Raw genomic sequence first — 23,454 nt, forward strand, 5'->3', positions numbered from 1 at the left:
GGCCTCAACATGATATGCTCAGGGACACACAGTCATAGAAAACAAGAAATGGTTCAGGGTATGACTTCAAACAAGAGGACTGAATAAAGCCCTTCGGCTTCACATCCTTTTCCCTACTACACACAACCAAGCAATTATTGATTGACAGGGAACTGGAGCAAATATATTTTCTGTAGAGTCTGTGGCAAAGAAGCTCTGGAGTTGAGAACTCGGGTACAGCAGAGGGCAGAGCAGAGTGCCATATTGAGAAGAGTGCCAATAAGTGAGAATTCATATACTTAGCAGGCTCTCCAATCATCAGGAATACCTAAAATAAAAAACTAAATTATTTCTGTCTGGATAAACTGACCAGTCCAAAGAGAAATACTGACAGAATGGATTTATTAAAAAAAAAAAAAAAAAACTGGCTAGTTTTCAACATGCTCCATCCATATACACTGATTAGCCTTTTGGTTTCTTGTTTTCACATATGAGTAAATAGTCATGATCATCAGAGACACAACCAACCAAACAACCAACCAAAGCTTTTCTGGCAAGGAGTACAAGAAAGGAAAATAGTTTACATATTAAGGACTGGGAGGTGGAATAACATAGGACGTTTCAACTGCAACTTGAAAAATTGCATTACCTTCAGTATTCTGAGGAAAATAGTTTTCAACTTAAAATTTCTTATCCAGACAAACTATCTATCAAGACTGAGACTAGGCCAATTCAGACAAACACTTATCTCCCATGCCATACTTTCTCAGGAAGATACTGCAAGATGTGAGTCTCAGAAAACAATTAAACCAAGAAGAAGCCTAGAATTTAAAATATAGAGGATTCAACATAAGTGAGAAGACATTCAGGATGCTAGAGAGGGAAAGTTTCGGCACAACAGCCAAGAAACAGGCCTCAAGAAGAAACAGCCAACCTGGAGCAGAGTATAGGGCTCTGGGAGGAAAGAAATTTAAGGTACTAATGATCTAATAGGTACTAATAAGGTACTAATAATCTGATATATTTGATTTTGTGGACTATTTTATTAAAAGCCTCTCTCTCTCTCTCTCTCTCTCACACACACACACACACACACACACACACAAACACACAGGCTCTTATGGAATATGGGAAGACTTAACCATAGAAATAAAGAAACTAAATAAATGAAAACATACGGTAGGAGGACCAGAAGGATGTGGTCAAGAAAAGAATTGAGCTCATAGACTCTTGATGTGTTTGTTTTGAGAAGAGTTTTATATAGTTCTATGTAAGAATTTTGGGGATAAAATTGAGACACAGAAAGATAAGGCAATTATTAAATTCAAGAAAAAGAACATTGTATAAGAAAGGAAATGTTATCATGCACAGTACATGACTCAGCTGTAAACAATAGTATATACTAACCATAACATGTGATAAACATTGACTTAACCAAAAATAGAAATGTACACTATATTGTAAGCATTAGGGCAAGATAAATGTGTGTGTGTGTGTATTTGTGTATACATGCCAGTTAGTATTACATGCTTGTGTCTCAGCTTCAAACCCACCCTTCTGCAATTTGCTCTGTAATGCTGGGACTAGACCCCTGCACACCACAATTTTCCCTTGCCAGCTGGTTCCATGTTAGTCTCTGCCAACATGGGAACAAGAAGAATATTGCAGAACTGGAGGAGAAACAAGCTTATACCTCCCTACTTGCTTCCTTTTCTCTCAATATTCATTTATTCTTTCAATTATTGAACAAAGATTTGAGTGACTGTTGCATGCCAAGCAGTGTTCTAAGTGTTTAAAATTCATCAGTGACAATATTTCTGCCTCCATAGAGTTTATCTTCTAGTAGAGAGAGATAATAAACAATGTGCATAATAAACAACAGTGTTGTAGGAAAAAGGAAAGAAGAAAGGAAAGTAAGAGTGATTGGGAGTGTATGGGTGTTACAGTTTTAAACAGGGTGGTCATGGTCGAGTTCTTTGGGAAGAAGATACTTGAGTAAAGACTTGGCCTTAGAATGAAAGTAAGCTTGGCACGTACAAGGAACAGTCCAGAGGTCAGTGTGACTGGATTGAAAGGAGGGAGGATGAAAGGGAGAGAAATATAAAATTGTTTACCTTTGGGAGAAAGGAACTTGAGGTGAGGAACGTTTGGGCAGATTGCTTTTCTTTGTTTTAAGTGGTATACAATCTTTTGACTTTTTAAACCATGAATATGTGTCAATTTTATACAAATAAAATTTAAAATAATGAATTACAAATTGCAATATGGTATCCTGAATTGGATCCTGGAACAGAAAAATGACATTAGAGGGAAAGCTGGTAAAATCTGAATAAAGTCTATTCAATCAAAATGTGCTAATACTATTTTCTTAGCTTTGACAAATATATCATGTACTATAAAATGTTAACATTAGGTAAAACTGGATGAAAGGTATATACTAATTCTCTATATTTGAAATTTTTTTGGTACATCTAAAATTATTTCAGAATAAAAAGTTTATTTAAGAAAAAATTGAAACAACCAGAAAACTGAATCAGGTGGTAAGATCTTGCCCTTTCTTTACTCCCAACTCCCAGCCCTGCAGCCTTTTCTGGGTTTGAGCAGTGGGCTATTTACCTGGCAGAAAGATGTGATTTACCCATGGGCCTGGGCTAATCCCCGGATGGAAGGGAAAAGGCTGGTAGGGAAGAATTTTGGATCACACCTATGGAACATCCAGCTCACTGATCCTCGGTGAATGACATCCAGAAGCTGAAAAGCAGAAACCAGGACAGACCATTTACACGTAAAAAATATGAACGTGCCAATTCCCTTAAGCTTTTAAGAAAGCAGGGTACTAAAAATATCTCCACAGAACTTTACTCCTTGTTTCATCTCTGTTTCTAGAGAGCTTTAAAATTAAAGGAGTGGCTTCAAAGTAGGAATAACTCCAGATCCTTGATTCAATGACTTTTTCCTCACTTCAGACTTTCTCAAGTTTTTGGTGGAGGTGCCTGTTTAGGCAACTCTTGTCGATGTTAAATATTGTCCTATGTCGGTACTTTCCACCTCTACTTTTATATTCATTGGTGTATGAATTACTAAAAAAGTTGTTTTAAAATTTTTATATAATTATGTAATATTAGGGAAAAAAAGCTTAATCTTTGGTGTCATTACTCTGAGACTATCAACTTGCTACTCTTCTCCCTGGTGAGTCTTTTCTTAGTATTGAGGAGATCATTTTCTGTTCATGGTTCTTCCACATATTCTGCTTCCATTTACAATTCCATTACCTTTTTGGAAATAAAAGCCAGAAAGGAAAGTATTTTGCGTACTATTTTTATTTTCTGTCCTATCACATACCTCCCTTGAAGTAGAGCAGGCTACCCCTTAAATTGGGGTGAAAGAAAAAGGGAAAGAGAAAATGAGAGAGAGAAAAATAATGGACATTTCAACATTTTATCCAGCCACATTTAAATCCACTCTCTTGGCATGTAGAGGGATGTATATATTTATATATATATATATATATATACTATATATATATATTTCTGAGATCATGAGCAATTAAGTGGTAATGAATAATTAGCATTCAGAAGTTCATTTTGATTTTGTTTTCCTCATACTTTTAAGAAATATGTAAGAAATACATATTCAGTGTAGAAAAATAAAAAGACAAATATTAGACTAAATTAAAAATTACTTGAAATCTCAGAAAGAATCCCCCTACTCTAACATACCATCAACCATTCAGTGGAAGAAAGCAAGAATAGAAATAAGGAATGAAGCCAAGGAGCATGTGAAGCTCCAGTTCCAGAAGAACTAATGCCTTTCTTGGGGCCTGGTGGTTTCATGTTTTGCCACGGTTGATGTACTGCTGCTGCTGCTAAGTGGCTTCAGTCGTGTCCGACTCTGTGCGACCCCATAGACGGCAGCCCCCCAGGCTCCCCCGTCCCTGGGATTCTCCAGGCAAGAACACTGGAGTGGGTTGCCATTTCCTTCTCCAATGCATGAAAGTGAAAAGGGAAAGTGAAGTCGCTCAGTCGTGTCTGACTCCTAGCGACCCCATGGACTGCAGCCTACCAGGCTCCTCCGTCCATGGGATTTTCCAGGCGAGAGTACTGGAGTGGGGTGCCATCGCCTTCTCCAATGGTTGATGTACATTGTCACGTTAATCATCCCTACTGGATAACACTTTTTGGTTGTAAGTGACAAAAAATCCAACTCAAGTTTATTTATACAAAAATAAATAGAAATAGAATATCTGCTCAAACTGTGTAAATTTGAATGCCAGCACTACATGATCGTCGGCATGTTACTACCTCTTAAAGCCTCTGCTTCCTCATCTGGAAAATGGCACCTCTCTTCTTGTGAGGTTGTTACAGGGAAATGAGGCATGTGCCTGGCACATAGTAACCACTCCATGAATGGTAGCTAGTATCTGCAGTAATTAAGTAGTGTTTGGTTTCTTGAAGAGTGGGGAGGTTGTGTGGCTAGCATTTTACTACTGGAGGAAGTTGAAAGGCAGGAAACAGGGGCAATGAGGCGGAGCTTTCCTTCTCCTGTGTTCTTATCCTCAGGAAGCCCACCACGACTGTGCAAGGATTGCTGGTGTGGACCGCTCTGCGCTGACATCCTATCTTAGCCACGATGCCCCGAGTGACTATTTCCTGATTAACAGGCAGACTTCTGTAGCCAGAGTCCAGGAAAACTCCGTATTTCATCAATCATGAAGGGAAACTTTGCCAGAGCTTACCTGGAGAGCTGAGAACTCTGCAGTTTGAGATGGTGGTTTCTACATCCCAAAAGGATGCCGAGACCTGTGTCAGACACCTCTGAGAATTTAAAGCTGCTCCTTCTACCCAGGGTACCATCAGGAAGAAGGAAGTTTCCCCCTCTATCCTTCTTGAGTTCTTGGGGCTGAACTAATAATAAAATTGACACAAGAGAGATTAACAGAAGAAGAGATGAATTTAATTCATTTTCACGGAGGTCTCATTGAAATGGAACCTAAGAAGTAGCCAAAGAAGACAGCTTTTATACTTTTTAGAAAAGAAACAATAAATTTGAGAGGAATTGGCAGGAGGAAGAAACTTAGGTTTGGGTGCTTAATTAGTTAGGAATTTAAGCAAAGTTTGGGTTTGGGTGGAAGATTAGTAAATAAGTAATAAAGTTTGTCTACATAGGCTTCTTGGCTTTGAATTCCCTGTCTCCAATCATAAGGATGTCCTACCTTTTGGAGAAGGAAATGGCAACCTACTCCAGTACTCTTGCCTGGAGGATGGATCCTCCATGGATGGAGGAGCCTGGTGGGCTGCAGTCCACGGGGTCACAAAGAGTCGGACACGACTGGGTGACTTCACTTTCACTTTCTGCCTCTTAGTATAGGGAGGGCACTTTTCATATGGGAGATTTACTTCCTACTTTCAGGGAGACAGAAAGAAAGGTCAAGTGTCCCTCTTGCATAATCCATTTCTTAAGTAACTTTAGTTCAAAAATAATATGCCATTGAGACATATTCTGGGGTGGCCTGCCCTGGGCCCCAACAGTACACTCACACATACTGCTTGTGTCCTGTGTCTATCTTTTCATCTTTAGGGTCTACTTAATAAATATGTAATGAAAAACCAACCAAAACTTGGTAAAAACCTTTTCAGAAATGATGGCCTGAAATCTCTAATTCATAGGTTTTTCAACTTCTCTTATTAAAAATTCAAAGTTTCTTAATGGAATATTTATTAAAGCACACTGCGATATAGTCCATTCTTGTTTTGGAATCAAAACAATGTCAGTCCCTCAACCAGAATTTGTGATGAACCATGTACAAATCTTCAGATCTGGCTTGAGGTGGCCTAGGTGGCCTATAGGCCCCAAAAGGAAAGTACCATTTCTCATGAAGTCCCAGAAACAGGATGGTGAGGCCATAAGATGATGTGTCTTTTTGCACACCAGTTCTGTAGACCAGGTAGAGCTGCCACCCATTTGAATCATGGCAGACAGGTTTTTCCTAAGTATGGCTAACTGAATCACAAACTATAGCACCCCATTCAGTCCATTTGTATGTTTTTTTCCCTACCAAAACAAAACTCCTCCATTAAAACTGAACAGCAATTGGACAATTTCTTAAATCTTAAATCTCTAATCTCATGCATGAAAGGCAACCTGCAATTTAGAGCAAGATTTGAAGAGGTAGACACACCTCGTAGACTTTTTTCTTACCAATTTGCTTCAATAGATGGGAATCTTTGTTTAAACTGACTCCAGGTCTTTCTTTGTGTTTGAAAAAAACACTAGTCTTTTGTGGTTTCTCCGTGTCCCAGTTGCAACTTCAGGAACTCTGATAAGTGTCACCAAAGTTGTGATTTATAACTTTTGGGAGGCCCAGGCTTCCTCTGAGTGACACATTTATCAGTCCTTGTTATCAAACCACTCGTTTCTTTCTTGTTGCTCTATGTGGTAAAGAAAGCAGTTTTCTGCTCCTGGTGACTTGTCAAAGCAGTGAATAAGAGAGCAAGATTATGGTCATAGCGGGGGTGTGTACAGCAGGGTTCTTCCAAACCCCTTCCCTGCGGTCCTTTTCTAAACAGGAGTCATTGATTTCCATATTTAAAGAGGCTGATCTATTTTGCCCCATCACGAGACAGAGAGTAGCTTAATGAATAAATTTACTGTCAGAATGCAGCAGATTCTACTACTTTCAAAAGTTTCCAGGACTTCTCTGGTGGTCCAGTGGTGAACAATCCAGCTGCCAAAGCAGGGGACACTGGTTCAATCCCTGGTCTGGGAAAACTCCACGTGCTGAGGAGCAGCGAAGCCTGTGTACTGCAACTGCTGAGCCCCTGAGTCTGGAGCCTGTGCTCCCCAAGAGGAGAAGCCATTGCAATCGGAAGCCTGCACACCTCAAGGAAGAGTAGCTCCCCGCTGCCCACCCCAGCCACCAAAACTAGAGAAAGCACAGACCAAGACCAGCACAGAAAAAGGAAACAAAAACCAAAAGCCCACACAGAACAAAACAAAAAAATGTTTCCAGATTACTTTTTAAAAAAAAAATTATTTTATTTTGGCGGCTGCTGTGCACAGCCTTTCTCCAGCCGCGGCGAGCAGGCTCAGTGGTTGCAGCCTGTGGTCTCCAGAGCTTGTGCTCAGAGTTCTGCACAGGCTCAGTTGTCCCAAGGCATGTGGGAAGTCCTCCCCAGACTAGGGAAGGAACCCATGCTCCCTGCATTGACAGGGGGATTCTTAACCACTGGACCACCAGGGAAGTCCTCCAGACTACTTCTACCACAGCCATATTAATTTCTTGAAATTAATGTTTGCTTTTATCTAGAAACATATAGCTTTAAATATTAAACTATTCCAAAAGTCTCATAAGGAAAAACAGCTACCCTTGTCCAGTTAAACTTTAAAACTATTTTTAGTTCCTTCTTTTCTTTACTGCTTATTTTTCTATGGATATGCATATATGTAATTGGTTGGAAGACTTAACTATGGGCTTTCTCATGAGCTAAATGGATATTGCCTTCTTTCTACTTCCTTCTTTTTGCCAGTACTCAGATTCTTGGTTAAATTCATTTCCAGTATTATGACTATATAAATACTGTTCATTGAAAAGCCAAAAACTATTTATTCCACCTTTCCTATAAACATTTTTATATTATTAAGGTTAATAATTGCTTCTCTGCCCCTCTGCCCTCTTTTTTGCTTAAATGTCTTGGTTCTAATGGTCGGATTCTTAACACAATTGTTCACACAGTTAAATGTATCAGATAACTTCTCAGATAACTTTCAGACAACTTTTCTGCCTCCATTATCTTGATCCAAGCAAATGTCTTACTCTCTGGGCCAGTTATGTAGCTACAGCTCTGGAACTTCCCTTCATAAACCTGGAAATTGCCTGTGTCTGAGTCTGATACCTATATGACATGACTTTCTCTTTTGGGGTTTACTAACTCCCTAATTTTTCATGGATCACATTTTCAAATAGCTTCTTGAGAAAAAAAAATACATGGGAGAAAAGTCTTTTCAAACTTTTCAAGTATGAATTTTCCTTTATCTTCATAGCTGATAGATAATTCAACTGGGTATAGAATGGACTGAAAATGTTTTTTTTTTTCCCTTAGAATTTTGAACACATTCTTCCATATTTTCTAGTTCCCTATATTACAGCAGAGGAATGGTCCTTCTTTTTATTTTAATATACTTTTTCTTTTACTTTAGAAACCTCTATTCATCCCTGGTGTTCTGAAATGTTATCATGATGTGGAGTGTATCCTTTGTACTGCCAGTCAATGAGGTCTTTTAATCTTGAAACTCAAGTCTTTTGGTACAAAGGATTGTTCATAAATTATTTGCTTGAAGAATATCTTCCTTTCTCAATTTTCTGTTTTTTATTTCTAGAATTCCACTTGTTCTCATCATTGTTTTTCACTTTGAGGATCTTTTTCAAGTGTCTGTGAATCTTTAGCTGTTTGTTAAGGTTTGATTCAATCACCAAAAAGTTAATCATGGCTCTTTGTGCATATGTAGGATTTTTCTGGTGATCTTCACTGTAGGACAGTGGTTCTCAATAGGGACAGATCCCATAAAAGGCATTTTGGAAGTTGTGAGGATTTTTAAAAGAGTTATTGGGATTCTGTTACATAAAAAGAGAAATACATATTTGGTCTTTGCTCCTGGTTCCTGACACAAAGCTCCAAAAACCTTTTCAATTTCCTGAATAATAAGCATGCTGCTGCTGCTGCTCTGCTGCGCTGCTTCAGTCGTGTCTGATTCTGTGCGACCCCATAGACGGCAGCCCATCAGGCTCCCCATCCCTGGGATTCTCCAGGCAAGAACACTGGAGTGGGTTGCCATTTCCTTCTCCAATGCGTGAAAGTAAAGTCGCTCAGTCGTGTCGGACTCTTAGCGACCCCATGGACTGCAGCCCACCAGGCTCCTCCGTCCATGGGATTTTCCAGGTGAAGGTACCGGAGTGGGGTGCCATTGCATGCTAGGAGTGTCTTACTCACTTCTGGTCACCAGAAGGTCCAAGTCGTGATTAGAGGCTTGGAAATTTCCTCACCGCCTATCTTCTGGGGAGAGAAGAGGTTAGAGATTGAATTAATAATCAATCATGTCTACATGCTGAAGTTGCTATAAAAATTCCCATACTATAGTGCTCAGAATGTTTCTGGGTTGGCAAACACATTGAGGTGCTGGGAAGCTGTGCGTGTGTGTTAGTTGCTCAGCTGTGTCCTACCCCATGGACTGTAGCTTATGGATGTAATCCTCCAGGCTCCTCTGTTCTTGGAATTCTCCAGGCAAGAATACTGGAGTGGGTAGCCATTCCGTTCTCCAAGTGTTGGGAGGGTAGTGCATCCCAAATTCCTTGGGGACAGAAGCTCCAGTGCTCAGAACCCTTCCAGAATTCACTTTATGCACTTCTTCATCTTGCTGTTTGTCTGTATCCCTTATCATACTCTAAAAAATAAACCTTTAAATGTCAGCTAATGTTTCTCCAAGTTTTGTGAGCCGCTACAGAAAATTATCAAACCTGACCAGGGGGTTGTGGAAATCCCAATTTGATCAGGAGTAGAGGTGACAACCTAGGACTTGTGATTGGTGTTGAAACTGGGGGCAGTCTCGTAAGACTGAGATATTAACCTGTGGGATCTGCACTAACTCTGAGTACTTAGTGTCAAAACTGAATTGTAGTATGCCTAGTTGGTGTTGGAGAAATTAGTAGGTGTGAGGGAGAACCTCACACATTTGGTGACAGAGTGTTGTGAATGTAGAGAAATGAAGTGGCCTGATAGTATATAGTATATGGGGGACAAAAATGCTAGCTGACTTGCCGAACAGTCGCATAAAACAAAAACTGCCATAGATCTAGGGTTGCCAGATAAAATAAGGCCACTCAGTTGAATTTCAAATTTCAGATAAGCAACAAATATATTTTTCGTATCAATATGTCTCAAATATTGCCTTTTTATTTGTCAACTTCATCTGTGTTCTATTTCACTCTTAATGTCCTCCTGGACAGTTATGAAGTCATTTTTAGTGATTTGATTCAGGATATCAACTCTATTTAATACAAACACATCAATTATTTTTTGCATATATTTGCTGTACCTTGAGATTTCCATAGATTTTCATTTCTTCTTTTTTTCATTTCTAAGAAAGTAGCTACCATATAAAACCAGGGGTGACTGGACTTTCTCTTGTTTTGAACTTAATCAGAGGTTGTTGTTCACCATTTAGAGAGACATATAACTGACAATTGCCCTACTTGTGATCAAATACGCTGATATTAGTCTGCAGTTTACTTGTCTTACTCGTGGTGATTCAAATATACGAAATACAAAGAATCATAAGAGACTACTACTAACAATTACACTCCAACAAGTCGAACAACCTAGAAGAAATGAATAAATTCCTAAAAACAACAATCTGTCAGGACTGAACCATGATGCAATAGAAAATATGAACAGGGTAATTACTAGTAAGGAGGTTGAATGATTAATAAAAAAATCTCTTGAGGCTCAACCATTTGCTCCTGTTGAGACACTGGTGCAGCTCCAAGGCTCTACCAGCTATTGATTTCTATGGATTCCAGCAACAGAGAGGACAGGATTGAGGAGATATGGGACCGATGGTGCTGGTCCCCTGAACTTCGGCCTGCTGGGAACAGGACTTCTAAAACAATAAATATGTCTGGAAGGCTGTGGTCCAAGGCTATTGTTGCTGGTTTTAATCAGGGTCTATGGAACCAGAGGGAGCACACAGCTTTCCTGAAAATTGAAGGTGTGTATGTCCAAGATAAAATTGAATTCTATCTATGCAAGAGATGTGCTTATGTGTACAAAGCAAAGAACAACACAGAAAATCCAACAAAATCAGAGTTATCTGGGAAAAGATAACTCACACTCAGGAACAGTGGCAGAGTTCATGCCAAAGTCTGAAGCAACTTTTGTGCTAAGGTCATTGGACAAAGGATTCATGTGATACTTTTTCCTTCAAAGATTTAAATTTATTGAAAAATGAATAAAGTTGTGGATTTAAAAAAAACAAACAAATCTCTCAACAAAAGAAAGTCCAGGGCCAAATGTTTTCACTGGTAAATTCAACCAAACATTCAAAGAATTAGCACCAGTATTTCTCAAACTTGTCACAAAACAGAAGAGGAAGGACTATTCCAATCTCATTTTACGAGGCCAGCATTATCCTGATGTCAAAATAAGACAAGGATTCCACAAGAAAAAAAGATTACATGCCAATATCCCTGATGAACATAGATCCTCAACAAAATATTAGCAAATCAAATTCAACAATACATTAAAATGATCATTCACCATTATTAGGGGGATTTATCCCAGGAATGCAAAGATGGCTCATCATCCACAAATCAGTCAATGTGATATACTACATTGACAAAATGCAGGGTAAACATTGTGTGATCATCTCCACAGATGCAGAAAAAGCATTGAACAAAAGTCAACTTATGATCAAAAACCCTCAACAAAGTGGGTATAGAGAAAATATGTTTAAACATAAAAAGGCCATATATGACAAGTCCATAACTAGCATCATACTTAATGGTGAAAACTGAAAACTTTTAATCTAAGATCAGGATCAAGACAAGAATTTCCCCTCATCACTTTTATTTAACATAGTATTGAAAGTCTTAGCCAGAGCAATTAGGCAAGAATAAGAAATAAAAGTTGTCCAAATTGGAAAGGAAGAAGTAAAACTGTCGCTATTTGACATGGTATTATATGTAGAAAACTCTGAAGACTCCATCAAAAAATTGTTATCTAATGGACAAAAAAATTAGTTATCTAATGAACAAATTCATGAAATTTGTAGGATACAAAATCAGTACACAAAAATATGTTGCATTTCTAAAACAGTAATAATGAGCTATTGGAAAGGGAAATTAATAAAACAACTCCATTTGCAATTGCACCAAAAAGAATAAAATATCTAGGAGTAAATTTAGCTAAGGAGGTGGAAGACCTATGTACTGAAAAGCCCAAGACATTAATGAAACAAATTAAAAAAGATTCAAATAAATAGAGAGATATTTCATGTTCATGTACAGAAATAATTAATAATGTTAAAATGTCCCTAATACTCAAAGCAGTGTACACATTCAGTGCTATCCTTATCAGAATCCCAATGACATTTTCCATAGAAATTAAACAAACAATCCTAAAATTTGTATGGAACTATGAAATACTCTAAATAGCCAAAGTAACTCTGAGAAAGAAGAACAAAGCTGGAGGCATAATGCTTCCTGATTTCAAATTATATTACAAGCAATAGTAATCAAAGTAGTACGGTATTGGCATAAAAACTGACACATAGATCCATGGATCAGAATTCTGATAAAGGGATCAGAATAGGAGCCCAGTTTATAGCCATACTACCCTGAACAGACCCAATCTTATCAGAATAGGGAACCCAGAAATAAACCATATATATATATATGGTCAACTAATTTATGACAAAGGAGCCAAGAATACACAATGGAAAAATTGGACAGTCACATGGAAAAGGATGAAAAGAGACCAGTCTTACACCACATACAAATTAATTCAAAATAGATTAAAGACTTAAATATGAGACCTGAAACCATACAACTCCCAAAAGAAAACATAAGTGGTAAGCTCCTTGACATTGGTCTTGATGATTTTTTAATCTGACACCACCACCAACAAAAAAAACAATGAAAGCAAAAATAAACAAGTGAGGTAACATCAAATTTAAAGGCTTCTGCACAGTAGAGGAAACATCAACAAAATTAAAATCAGCCTACTGAACAGGAAAAAATATTTGCAAATCATATATCTGATAAAGGACTAATATCCAGAGTATATAAAGACCTTATAAAACTCAATATAAAACTCCCCACAAACAATCCAATTAAAAAATGAGCAGAAGATCTGAATAGACATATTTTCCAAAGACATACTGATGATCACACGTACATGATAAGAAGATACTCTACATCATTAGTCATCAGGAAGATGCCAATCAAAACTGCCTACCCATGTCACCTCATACTTGTTAGAATAGCTATTACCAGAAAAAATCAGAAATAACAAGTTTCAGTGAGAATGTGGATAAAAGGGATCCCTTTTGTGCTGTTGGGAATATAAATTGATACAACCACTGTGAAAGTTCTTCAAAAAATTAAAAATAGAGCTACCATATTTTCCAGCAATTACACTTATGTATATTAATCTGAAGAAGATGAAAACATTAACATTAACTCAAAAGGATATAGGCACCTTCATGTTCATCAAAGCATTGTTTACAATAACCAAGATATAGAAACATCCTAAGTGTCCATTGATAGAGGAATAGATAAATAAATTGTGGTATATAAATACAATGGAATATCATTCAGCCATAAAAAATGAATGAAATCTTGCTATTTGTGGCAACATAGATTGATCTTGTGGGCATTATGTTAAGTGAAATAAGTCAGAAAGAGACACACAAATACTGCTTTTTCTCTCTTATATGTGAAATCTAAAAAAGAAAAGAACCCTCCCTCCCAAGCCAAGCACATTTATAGAGAACAAATTGGTGGTTGTCAGAGGTGGGGATTGGGGAGTGGGAGAAATGAGCAAACTGTTTGCATTTTAGGTTAAATAAATTGAATTTAGAAATAGAGGAGAGAACTGTCTTCCCCTGAGGTAAGAGAAGTGAAGTTAAAAGTGTATGTGCAGCCCATGCTTCTCCACATAGCCAGAGATAGGTAAGCTACTGATTAGAGAAATGATTTGGGAATGAGAACATGAGGAGAGAGAGTAGATCTGAAATAAATGCTCTGGGCAGTTTAAAAGGAAGAAATCATTAAGAAGTGAGAGACCCATCAGCAAGGGCCAACTTCGGTCTGCAACCTCTTATAAGAATCCTCTACAACAAAGGATAAGAAGCAGAGAAAGTTGAGTTGAGTGACCATGAGTTAGGAATTGGCATGGTAAGCCTGGCCAAAGATTTTCTGGAGGTGAAGAATTACCGAAGAGTACTGAGGAGTTTTCGGTGGACTCTGTTTAACCAGAAAGCAATGAATAAACTGGGTTGGAAGTTGTCCACTCCAAGAGAATCCCCATGGACAGAGGAGACTGGCAGGTTACAGTCCATGCAGTTGTAGAGTCAGACACGACTGAGCCCCTAAGCACAGGTCAGCACATGTTCTTTGCATCCAAAGATGGAGAAGCTCTATACAGTTAGTAAAAACAAGACCTGCAGCTGACAGTGGCTCAGATCATGAGCTCCTTACTGCAAAATTAGGACTTACATTGAAAAAAGTAGGGAAAACCACTAGGCCGTTCAAGTATGACCTAAATCAAAGTCCTTATGATTATACAGTGGAGGTGATGAATAGACTCAAGGGATTAGATCTGGTAGACAGAGTACCTGAAGAAATATGGACAGAAGTTCATAATCTTGTACAGGAGGCAGTGATCAAAACCATCCCAAAGAAAAAGAAATGCAAGAAGGCAAAGTGGTTGTCTGAGGAGCTTTTATGAATAGCTGAGGAAAGAAGAGAAGTGAAAGGCAAGGGAGAAAGGGAAAGATATACTCAACTGAAAGCAGAGTTTCAGAGAATTGTAAGAAGAGATAAGGCCTTCTTAAATGAACAATGCAGAGAAATAGAAGAAAACAATGGAATGGGAAATACTAGAGATGTCTTCAAGAAAACTGGAGATATCAAGGGAACATTTCATGCAAGCTTGGGTACAATAAAGGACAAAAAAGATTAGCTTAGGGCCCAACAGAAGCAGAAGAGATTGAGAAGAGGTGGCAAGAATACACAAAAGAACTATACAAAAAAAAGTTGTTAATGATCAAGATAACCATGATGGTGTGGTCACTCATCTAGAGCTGGACATTCTGGAGTGTGAAGTCAAGTGGGCCTTAGGAAGTGTTACTCTGAAGAAGGCTAGTGAAGGTGATGCACTTCCAGCTGAGCTGCTTAGCTTAAAGTCCTAAAAGATGATGCTCTTAAAGTGCTGCATACAAAAACTCAGCAGTGGCCACAGGACTGGAAAAGGTCAGTTTTCACTCCAATCCCAAAGAAGGGCAATACCAAAGAATGTACAAACTACTGTACAATTGCACTTATTTCACATGCTAGTAAGGTTATACTCAAAATCCTTCAAGCTAGGCTTTAGTAGTACATGAACCAAGAACTTCCAAATGTACAAGCTGGGTTTCAAAGAGGCAGAGGAATCAGAGATCAAATTGCCAACATTTATTCGATCAGGGAGAAAGCAAGTGAGTTCCAGAAAAACATCTACTTCTGCTTCATTGACTATGCTAAAGCCTTTGATTGCATGGATCACAACAAACTGTGGAAAATTCTTCAAGAGATGGAATTAACAGACCACCTAACCTGTCTCCTGAGAAACCTGTGTATGGGTCAAGAAGCAACAGTGACAACTGGATCATGGAACAACTGTCTGATTCCAATTTGGGAGAGGAGTAAACAAAGCTGTATATTGTCACCTTGCTTATTTAACTTCTATGCAGAGTACATCATGTGAAATGCTGGGCTGGATCAATCACAAGCTGGAATCGAGATTGTCAGGAGAAATATCAACAACTTCAGATATGCAGCTGCTACCACTCTAATGGAAGAGAGTGAAGAGGAACTAAAAAGCCTCTTGATGAAAGTGAAAGAGGACAGTGAAAAAGCTGGCTTAAAACTCAACATTCAAAAACTAAGATCATGTCATCTGGTCCCATAACTTCATGGCAAATAGATGTGGAAAAAGTAGAAGGAGCTGCAGATTTTTCTTCCCAGAATCACTGCAGACAGTGACTATAGCCATAAAATTAAATGATGTTTGCTCTTTGGAAGGAAAGATATGACAAACCTAGACAGTGCATTAAAAAGCAGAGACCTCACTTTGCTGACAAAGGTCTGTTTAGTCAAAGCTATGATTTTTCCAGTAGCTATGTAGGGGATGTAAGAGTTGCCCCATAAAGAAGGCGGAGCGCTGAAGAACTGATGATTGCGAATTATGATGCTGGAGAAGACTCTCACTGAAAGTCCCTTGGACTGTAAGGAAATCAAGTCAGCCAAGCCTAAAGGAAATCAACCTTGAATATTCATTGGAAGGATTGATGCTGAAGCTAAAACTCCATTACTTTGGCCACCTGATATGAAGAGTGGACTCACTAGAATAAAGACCCTGATGCTGGGAAAGATTGAAGGCAAAAGGATGAGAGCAGCAGCAGATGAGATGTTTAGATAGCATCACTGATTCAATGGATACGAATTTGAGCAAACTTAGGGAGATAGTGGAGGACAGAGGAGCCTGATACACTATTGTCCATGGGCTGCTAAGCACTCCTATTGTTCAGTAGGATTCATGTGAAATAACTGAAATAATTTATGAAAAGTGCTTAGCAAGGTGCCTGGCACAGAATAATTGCTTACCAAATGGTTGTTGACATTTTTCAGTTGCTAATTTGAGTCCAACTCTTTTTGATCCCATGGACTATAGCATATCAATCTCCTCTGTCCTCCACTATCTCCCTGAGTTTGTGGCTGGGCTTCCCTTTTACCTGCTATGAATCCACCTGCAATGCGGGAGACCTGGGTTCGATCCCTAGTTTGGGAAGATCCCCTGGAGAAGGGAAAGGCTACCCACTCTAGTATTCTGGCCTGGAGAATTCCATGAGGTCGCAAAGAGTTGGGCACGACTTTCACTTCATTTCACTTCACAGATGAGGCTACTGAGACTCAAAGATATGCAGATGACACCACCCTTATGGCAGAGAGTGAAGAAGAACGAAAGAGCCTCTTGATGAAAGTGAAAGAGGAGAGTGAAAAAGTTGGCTTAAAGCTCAACATTCAGAAAACTAAGATCATGGCATCTGGTCCCATTACTTCATGGCGAATAGATGGGAAAACAGTGGAAACAGTGGCTGACTTTATTTTTCTGGGCTCCAAAATCACTACAGATGGTGATTGCAGCCATGCAATTAAAAGACATTTACTCCTTGGAAGGAAAGTTATTACCAACCTAGACAGCATATTAAAAAGCAAAGACATTACTTTGCCAACAAAGGTCCATCTAGTCAAGGCTGTGGTTTTTCCAGTGGTCATGTATGGATGTGAGAGTTGAACTATAAAGAAAGTTGAGTGCCAAACAATTGATGCTTTTGAACTGTGGTGTTGGAGAAGACTCTTGAGAGTCCCTTGGACTGCAAGGAGATCCAACCAGTCCATCCTAAAGGAGATCAGTCCTGGGTGTCCTTTGGAAGGGCTGATGTTGAAGCTGAAACTCCAATACTTTGGCCACCTGATGGGAAGATCTGACTCATTTGAAAAGACCCTGATGCTGGGAAAGATTGAGGGCAGGAGGAGAAGGGGATGACAGAGGATGAGATGGTTGAATGGCATCACCGACTCAATGGACATGAGTTTGGGTAAATTCTGGGAGTTGGTGATGGACAGGGAGGCCTGGCGTGCTGCGGTTCATGGGGTTGCAAAGAGTCGGACACGACTGAGCAACTGAACTGAACTGAATGTGCCCAAAGTCACCGAGACAGAACCACATCCAGACAGACAGGCTCCAGAGGTGGGCATTCCACCTGAATTCAAATACTATCCCCTTAAAAACTAGCTGTGAGGATTTTAAGTAGAATTGGGGATTGAGGGAAAGCTCTTTGGAGGTCATCCCGGCTAGGGCTGTATGAGGAAAGCAGGCCTGCACAGGCAGCAGTGAGGCAGGAAGCACCTGGCTCCCTGCCCAAGATACACACAGGTAGTAGTCTCACTAGATCAGTGTGCCTGTCACATCATGGGCTTGCCATCAGGTGACCCAGATTCAAGTTCCTGGTCTGCTGCAATCTCCCTGTGTGGCTTTGAGTGGTGGATAATTTCTTACTGCATACTGAGGGGGAAGATTTGACTAGACAGGCCTACAGTTTTTCTCAACTTTAAAATGCTGGGATTCCCCCCAGAGGTATTTGTGATGTGGAAAAAAAGGCCTTTTCCTTATGTTTCAGGGAGATATTTTTTAGGTCAGGGGTCCCTTCCTAATGCCCTGAATTTGAGCATCTTAAGTTTCTGTCTACCCAAGGGCAGGCCTCTCCTGTGCTGGGCCGTGGGAACAGAAGGTTAAATAATACACCCTGCTCTGCTTCAGGCTGAGGGGTACTAAGGACCCTCTCTTGTTTCCCCTTTGTTGGCTGACAGTTGTGACTCTCTGTGATTAAGTAAACACCAAGGAACAGGCAGCCCCAGACTTCTCCCATCAGATTCACTACTAATTTTTTTTTTTTTTTAATCCTTCTTTTGGATACAAGCTTCTTTGAGCTCATCTTTGGAATGGAAATGAAAGCATTACTGTGGAACAGGCAGAACAGGAATTGCCCATCAATCGAACTACAACTAGAATATGGAATCCCTGGGCCTTGAGCCTGTGTTGTTTAGCCCTGGCTTCGCTGGTCTCCTTGCCTCCCTGCCTTCTTCCCTCCCTCTCACTCGTGTGGTCTACCTTCCTTCATTGACCCCCGAGAGGTAGCCCCACTCCCACCAGGAGCCTCAGAAAATGAGACCCCTCCGCCAAGAAGTGACCATCCCTGGGGACAAGAAGCAAGCGAGTATGTGCATGGACGAGGAGGAATAGGAGCCGGAATTGTGCTGCTGCGGCAATGACCTCAACAGTATTTCTTCTTTCTTCATTCAGATTGCAAACTTCAACCTCAGCTGTCATTCCAGGTGAAGACTGTAGCTTAGATTTTAGCTTTCTCCCCATCTCCAAGGCCTGACATCTTTTTTCGGGGGGAGGTCAAAGATTCATTTTACCTCTGGATTTATTTTTCTTTGTGTCTCTCCACCTATCTTCCTCATCCACTCCCTACAAACTATAAGAAAATAAACAAATGAAAAAGCAAATATGAGTCTCCTCCCTCACTTAACCATCACTTTCTCTGCCTCTCCTTTTGCAGATTTCTTGAATGCATGAGTCTGTCCTTGCTGTCTTCACTTCGTCATCTCCCATTTGTATCTGACTCTACAGGTCAGTGAACTGTCCTCAAGGTCCCTCATGACCTTCTCATCACTCAATCCCAAGACCTTTTTTTAGTCCTCATCCAATTTAACCTTTTGACAACATGTGACATGCCAGACAGCTGCGCCTTCTCTCCTCTTGGCTTCTGTGGCCAATCTTTTTACTACTTCACCTACTCCTCAGAAATAAACACCTCCTTCTTAGTCTCTTTTGCCATTTTTTCTTCCCTGGCATGGGCAGAACATATATGTGTACATATACATGTGTGTTCATTGCTCAGTTGTATCCAGCTCATTGCGACCCCATGGCCTGTAGGCCACCAGGTTCCTCTGTCCATGGAATTCTCCAGGCAAGAATACCATTCCCTTCCCCAGGGGATCTTCCTGACCCAGGGATTGAACTCAGATATCCTCATTCATAAGCAAGGAAGTACTGAGCCCTTGTCTTCTCCTGAAAAGAATTTAAACAGACTACAGACATATACACTTCACTAGAGTAGCAAAAAAAGGAATGAGATGGAAGTGGTGGGGAAGAGTAAATTGTAGCCATAATACATGAGGAAAGCAAAACTTTATCCAAAAGGTACTATAAGGGCATTAGTCTACCCAACAAATCTGATTGTGTGACTCTCCCTCAAAAAGTCCTTGAGTACCCATTATTGCTCAACTCCTTAGCTTAGCCTTTTATTTGTTTATTTATTTGGCTGCCTTGAGTCTTAGTTGCAACACACAGGATCTTCGTTGTGTCATGCAGGATCTTTCGCTGTGGCCCACAGGCTCTCTAGTGGTGGTGTGAGGGCTCCAGAGGGTGTGGGCTTCGGTGGTTGTGGCATGCAGGCTTATTTGCTCCACAGCATGCGGGATCTTAGTTCCCTGATCAGGAGTCGAACCCACATCCCTTGCATTGCAAGGCAGGTTCTTACCACTGGACCACCAGGGAAGTCCCCATAGCCTTTCATACTTGGATCCTAGCTTGCTTTTCCAGCTTATTTACTACTCTTGGACCTTGATACAGCTGATTCCTCTGCCTAGAATATACTGTGCTCAACAAACAGAAAAAGAGAAACCCTAAACCAACTATATGAAAAGATACTAAACTTCATTAATCATCAAGGAAATATAAATTACAGCCACAATGCACTGCTGCACACCCACTAAAATGGCTTAAAAAGACAGTGGGAAGTTCCAAATCAAGCCTAGTAAGAATGCAGAGCAAAGTGAATTCTCCTAAACTGCTGATAGAAGTGTAAATTGGTACAACTATTTTGGTAAGTTGTTTGTCAGTGTTTAGTAAACCTGAACATGTGCATACAAAAACTAAAATTGTTTCTGAGGATAAGCATTTCTGTGTATGGGCCATCACAAAGAATATGTGCATGTCTTCCCTTACCAGGGCTCAGATTCTACCTGGACCATCTGTTGTTTAAAAATCACAAAACAAATATTAATACAACAAGGCGGAATGAAACTTGACAAAAAACTTTCTGGAAGCTACATTGTGAAGTAAATTTCAACTCTCTGCTTTGTTTCCATTTATTTCAAATGGTGAATTATTTTGAAAGAGATTTAAAGTTTTCTTAATCACATGCTGCAAAACAAACGACTTTGGAAAACATGTTTTAACAAACTAATAAATCTCTGAAAAGGTTTTATTCCATAAATAAGAATATACCGGGCTCTCTCCCTCTCCCTCAGTTTGCCCACTCAACAAACATTGACTCATGTTTACAGACAGTTCCAACATCACCTCTTCTGTGAAGCCTCCCCCAGCAACTCCTGTGATAACTTATTACTCCTTTTTGGTAGCAAATAAACTTACACAAGCTTCAGTTTCTGCATCTGGACAATGGGAATGATAATGGGACCTACTTCATTGTAAGGATTAAATGAGACACACGTGAAAAGTGCTTAACGCATATCCTGGCATATTGCGAGTCTTTATTAGATGTTAACAAGTAGGTATTTTACCCTTTTTATAAATGGAAAAGACAATAGCCAAGAAGACTAGGCTATTTTCTTAAGCCAATTAGGACCCAAGGATAGAGTTTAGAGTAAGCCCCTGACTCCTCTTACCTGGACCATAGACTATTCAATCCTTGCCCACAAAGTCTTGCAAACATTGCTCTTCATCAGTACATGGCTGTTCCTCTCTGGAAAATCTCTCCTACCCTGAATGTCAGACTCTTCAAGTTTAGCACTGCTAGGGTGCATGACTTTATCTGTGTACGTGTGAGTAGGATCGCTGTTTAGTTCTAATCCGGTTGCCTCGGTCTTGCTGAGATCAGTGTCTCTGTGATTCACTGCTAAAACAGTTTGGTCTCAGGGTGCACTGGGATAGCCAAATGGATTCAGAAGTCAAGGAGAAGGCATCCCAGGGCCAGTGGTTAGCCAGGTACAGGGGCCACCAGACCCAGCCGCACAAGGCGTTTGCTGCCCCTGGTGCCGAGAAAGCCTGGATGACCTAACGTCTGGCTCGGCTGCTGGGGGTAGGTTCTCCAGGGCCACCTCCTCAGCAGCCCTCCGACTGGGCACTCGGCAGTGCGTGTGTGCTTACGCTTGTGTGTGCTCGGCTGTGTCTCTCTGTGTGTAACTATCCCTAGGACTCAGGGACTCTGTGGTTCCCCTAGAGGAATCTCATAATAATTAAACCAATACGAAGTGGAAGCTGGTACCCACGCATATCCAGAAAGACGAAATAGGAGGCTCTGGGAGGCCAACTGCCTCACCCAGAGTCACTTGAATTTTAAATGATGTTCATAAGTGATCTGCCTCACCCTGAGCCCAGGCTGTTTCTGGCATGCTTTATACCCATTTCAGAAAAGCAGAAGAACACACAAGGGTTCTCGGATAACCACATGAGACACCCTACTGAGACACCTTCCCATGGCTCCAAGGCTACCCTGAGCTTGCAGTGGGCTCCCAGTGAACACTCTTGGAGTGACCTGTATGTGGAGGTGCCCTGAGGAGGGGGGATCACAGGCCTAGGAAAGCAGGAATTTCATATTACAGTTGGAAGAGTGGGCTTAGTGAGCATGTGGGGAGTGGTTTGTTGGTGCTGACAGGCTGTGAACCAGTTCTGGGATCTTAGGCAGCTTTCTCCCCATTTCTCCATTTTGGGAGAGATGACTTTAAGGTTCCTTTCTTTAATGGAGGTTTTCATACAGTGTTGAATCTCTCCTTTGAGACAAGCATTATTAAAAATTTACTGTGAGCACACAGTAGCTTACCTGTGTATGGAGCTTCATTAATACTTTCCATTGCTTGTTTGCATTTGGAGTGCATTTTAGCTTATTTTACACAGCACAGTTTTTTTTTTTTTTTTTTTCATATTACATGGTAACTGAGTAATGAATTTTTCTGGCACCTTGTGGCAGAACCCCCATCACTTTGAAAGCAAAAGTTTCACCACCTACGGGCCTCAAGGAGCAAAACAGGAAGGTGGTATCCACCAAGGGGACAGGCAAGGACAGACCTGAAGAGAGGCGTGCGGTCAGCAGTCACTGAAGACTCCAAGGGGTCATAGTCAGACAGCCCAGAGAGCCAGCACAAGCAGGTGGCCTGCACGTGGGTCTGGTCGGGACCGCCACAGTGTTTTAAAGAAATTAAAAATTGCTGCTAAAATGGAAAATTAGGATATTCCACATTAAAAGTCATTGCTTTGGGGTTCTGTTGAAAATTAGGAAGGGGTATTAACCCTGTATTCCTACTTGACCATCTTTTGTCAGATGCCCCTTCATTAGGGGGTCACACTGTCCAGTCCATCCCAGGGTCTGCTCCTCATGCTTCCCACTTCTCTGTCACTTGCATTTGTGGACATGTTACCCTAGTATTCAGCCCACTGTGTCCATCTCTGCAGGATGTCCGTAACAAACTTACGGACAATTAAAATTCCTAAATGTGACTGCAATCTGACCCAATATTAATTGTACCACAAAGGAGCTGCCAAAAGATGTGAGATTTTGTTTGTATCGGTGGATCTTATTTTGCAGAATTGACTACGAAATCAGGCCCTCTCTGCTAGGATCACTTGTTCCATGTTCTAAGTATTTTAACTGCCACAACCACCACCTGCATGAGATAGCTCCCAATAGCCCCCTTTCATCAGGGAGAAACTGAGGCATGTAGAGGTGAAGCAACTAGCTCTGTGGCCAGGGACTAGCAGGACTGGGATGGAAGCCATAGGCAGTCCTCCTCCAGAGAGTATCGTCCCGCCGAAGCCCCCGGCCTGCCCCCAACCACTTCTTGTCATTGGTGAGAGGCCGGCCAGTCATCGCTGCCTCACAGGGAGCAAGTGAGATCATGTGTGGGAAAGCACTTGGTAAATTGCAATGTGCTCTATAAATGTTAGCTGTTACTAGTAATTACTCTAACCTGCAGGTCAGGAGTCAAGCCATCAGCCTGTGGTGGAGGCTACCCGTTTCTCAGTCTCTCTCTAGCTATGACTCTGGTGGCCTCTAGATGGGGAAGGGTTGTCA

The 23,454-nt window shown here is 40.5% G+C and overlaps 1 pseudogene; it reads left to right on the forward strand.

The window, feature by feature from the left end:
* The first annotated feature begins 10,646 nt into the window (after positions 1 to 10,646).
* LOC136163543 (large ribosomal subunit protein eL33 pseudogene) lies at positions 10,647 to 10,964 on the forward strand (annotated as a pseudogene).
* Positions 10,965 to 23,454: the final 12,490 nt, after the last annotated feature.

The sequence above is a fragment of the Muntiacus reevesi genome, chromosome 3, assembly GCF_963930625.1.
Source record: "Muntiacus reevesi chromosome 3, mMunRee1.1, whole genome shotgun sequence".
NCBI lineage: Eukaryota > Metazoa > Chordata > Mammalia > Artiodactyla > Cervidae > Muntiacus > Muntiacus reevesi.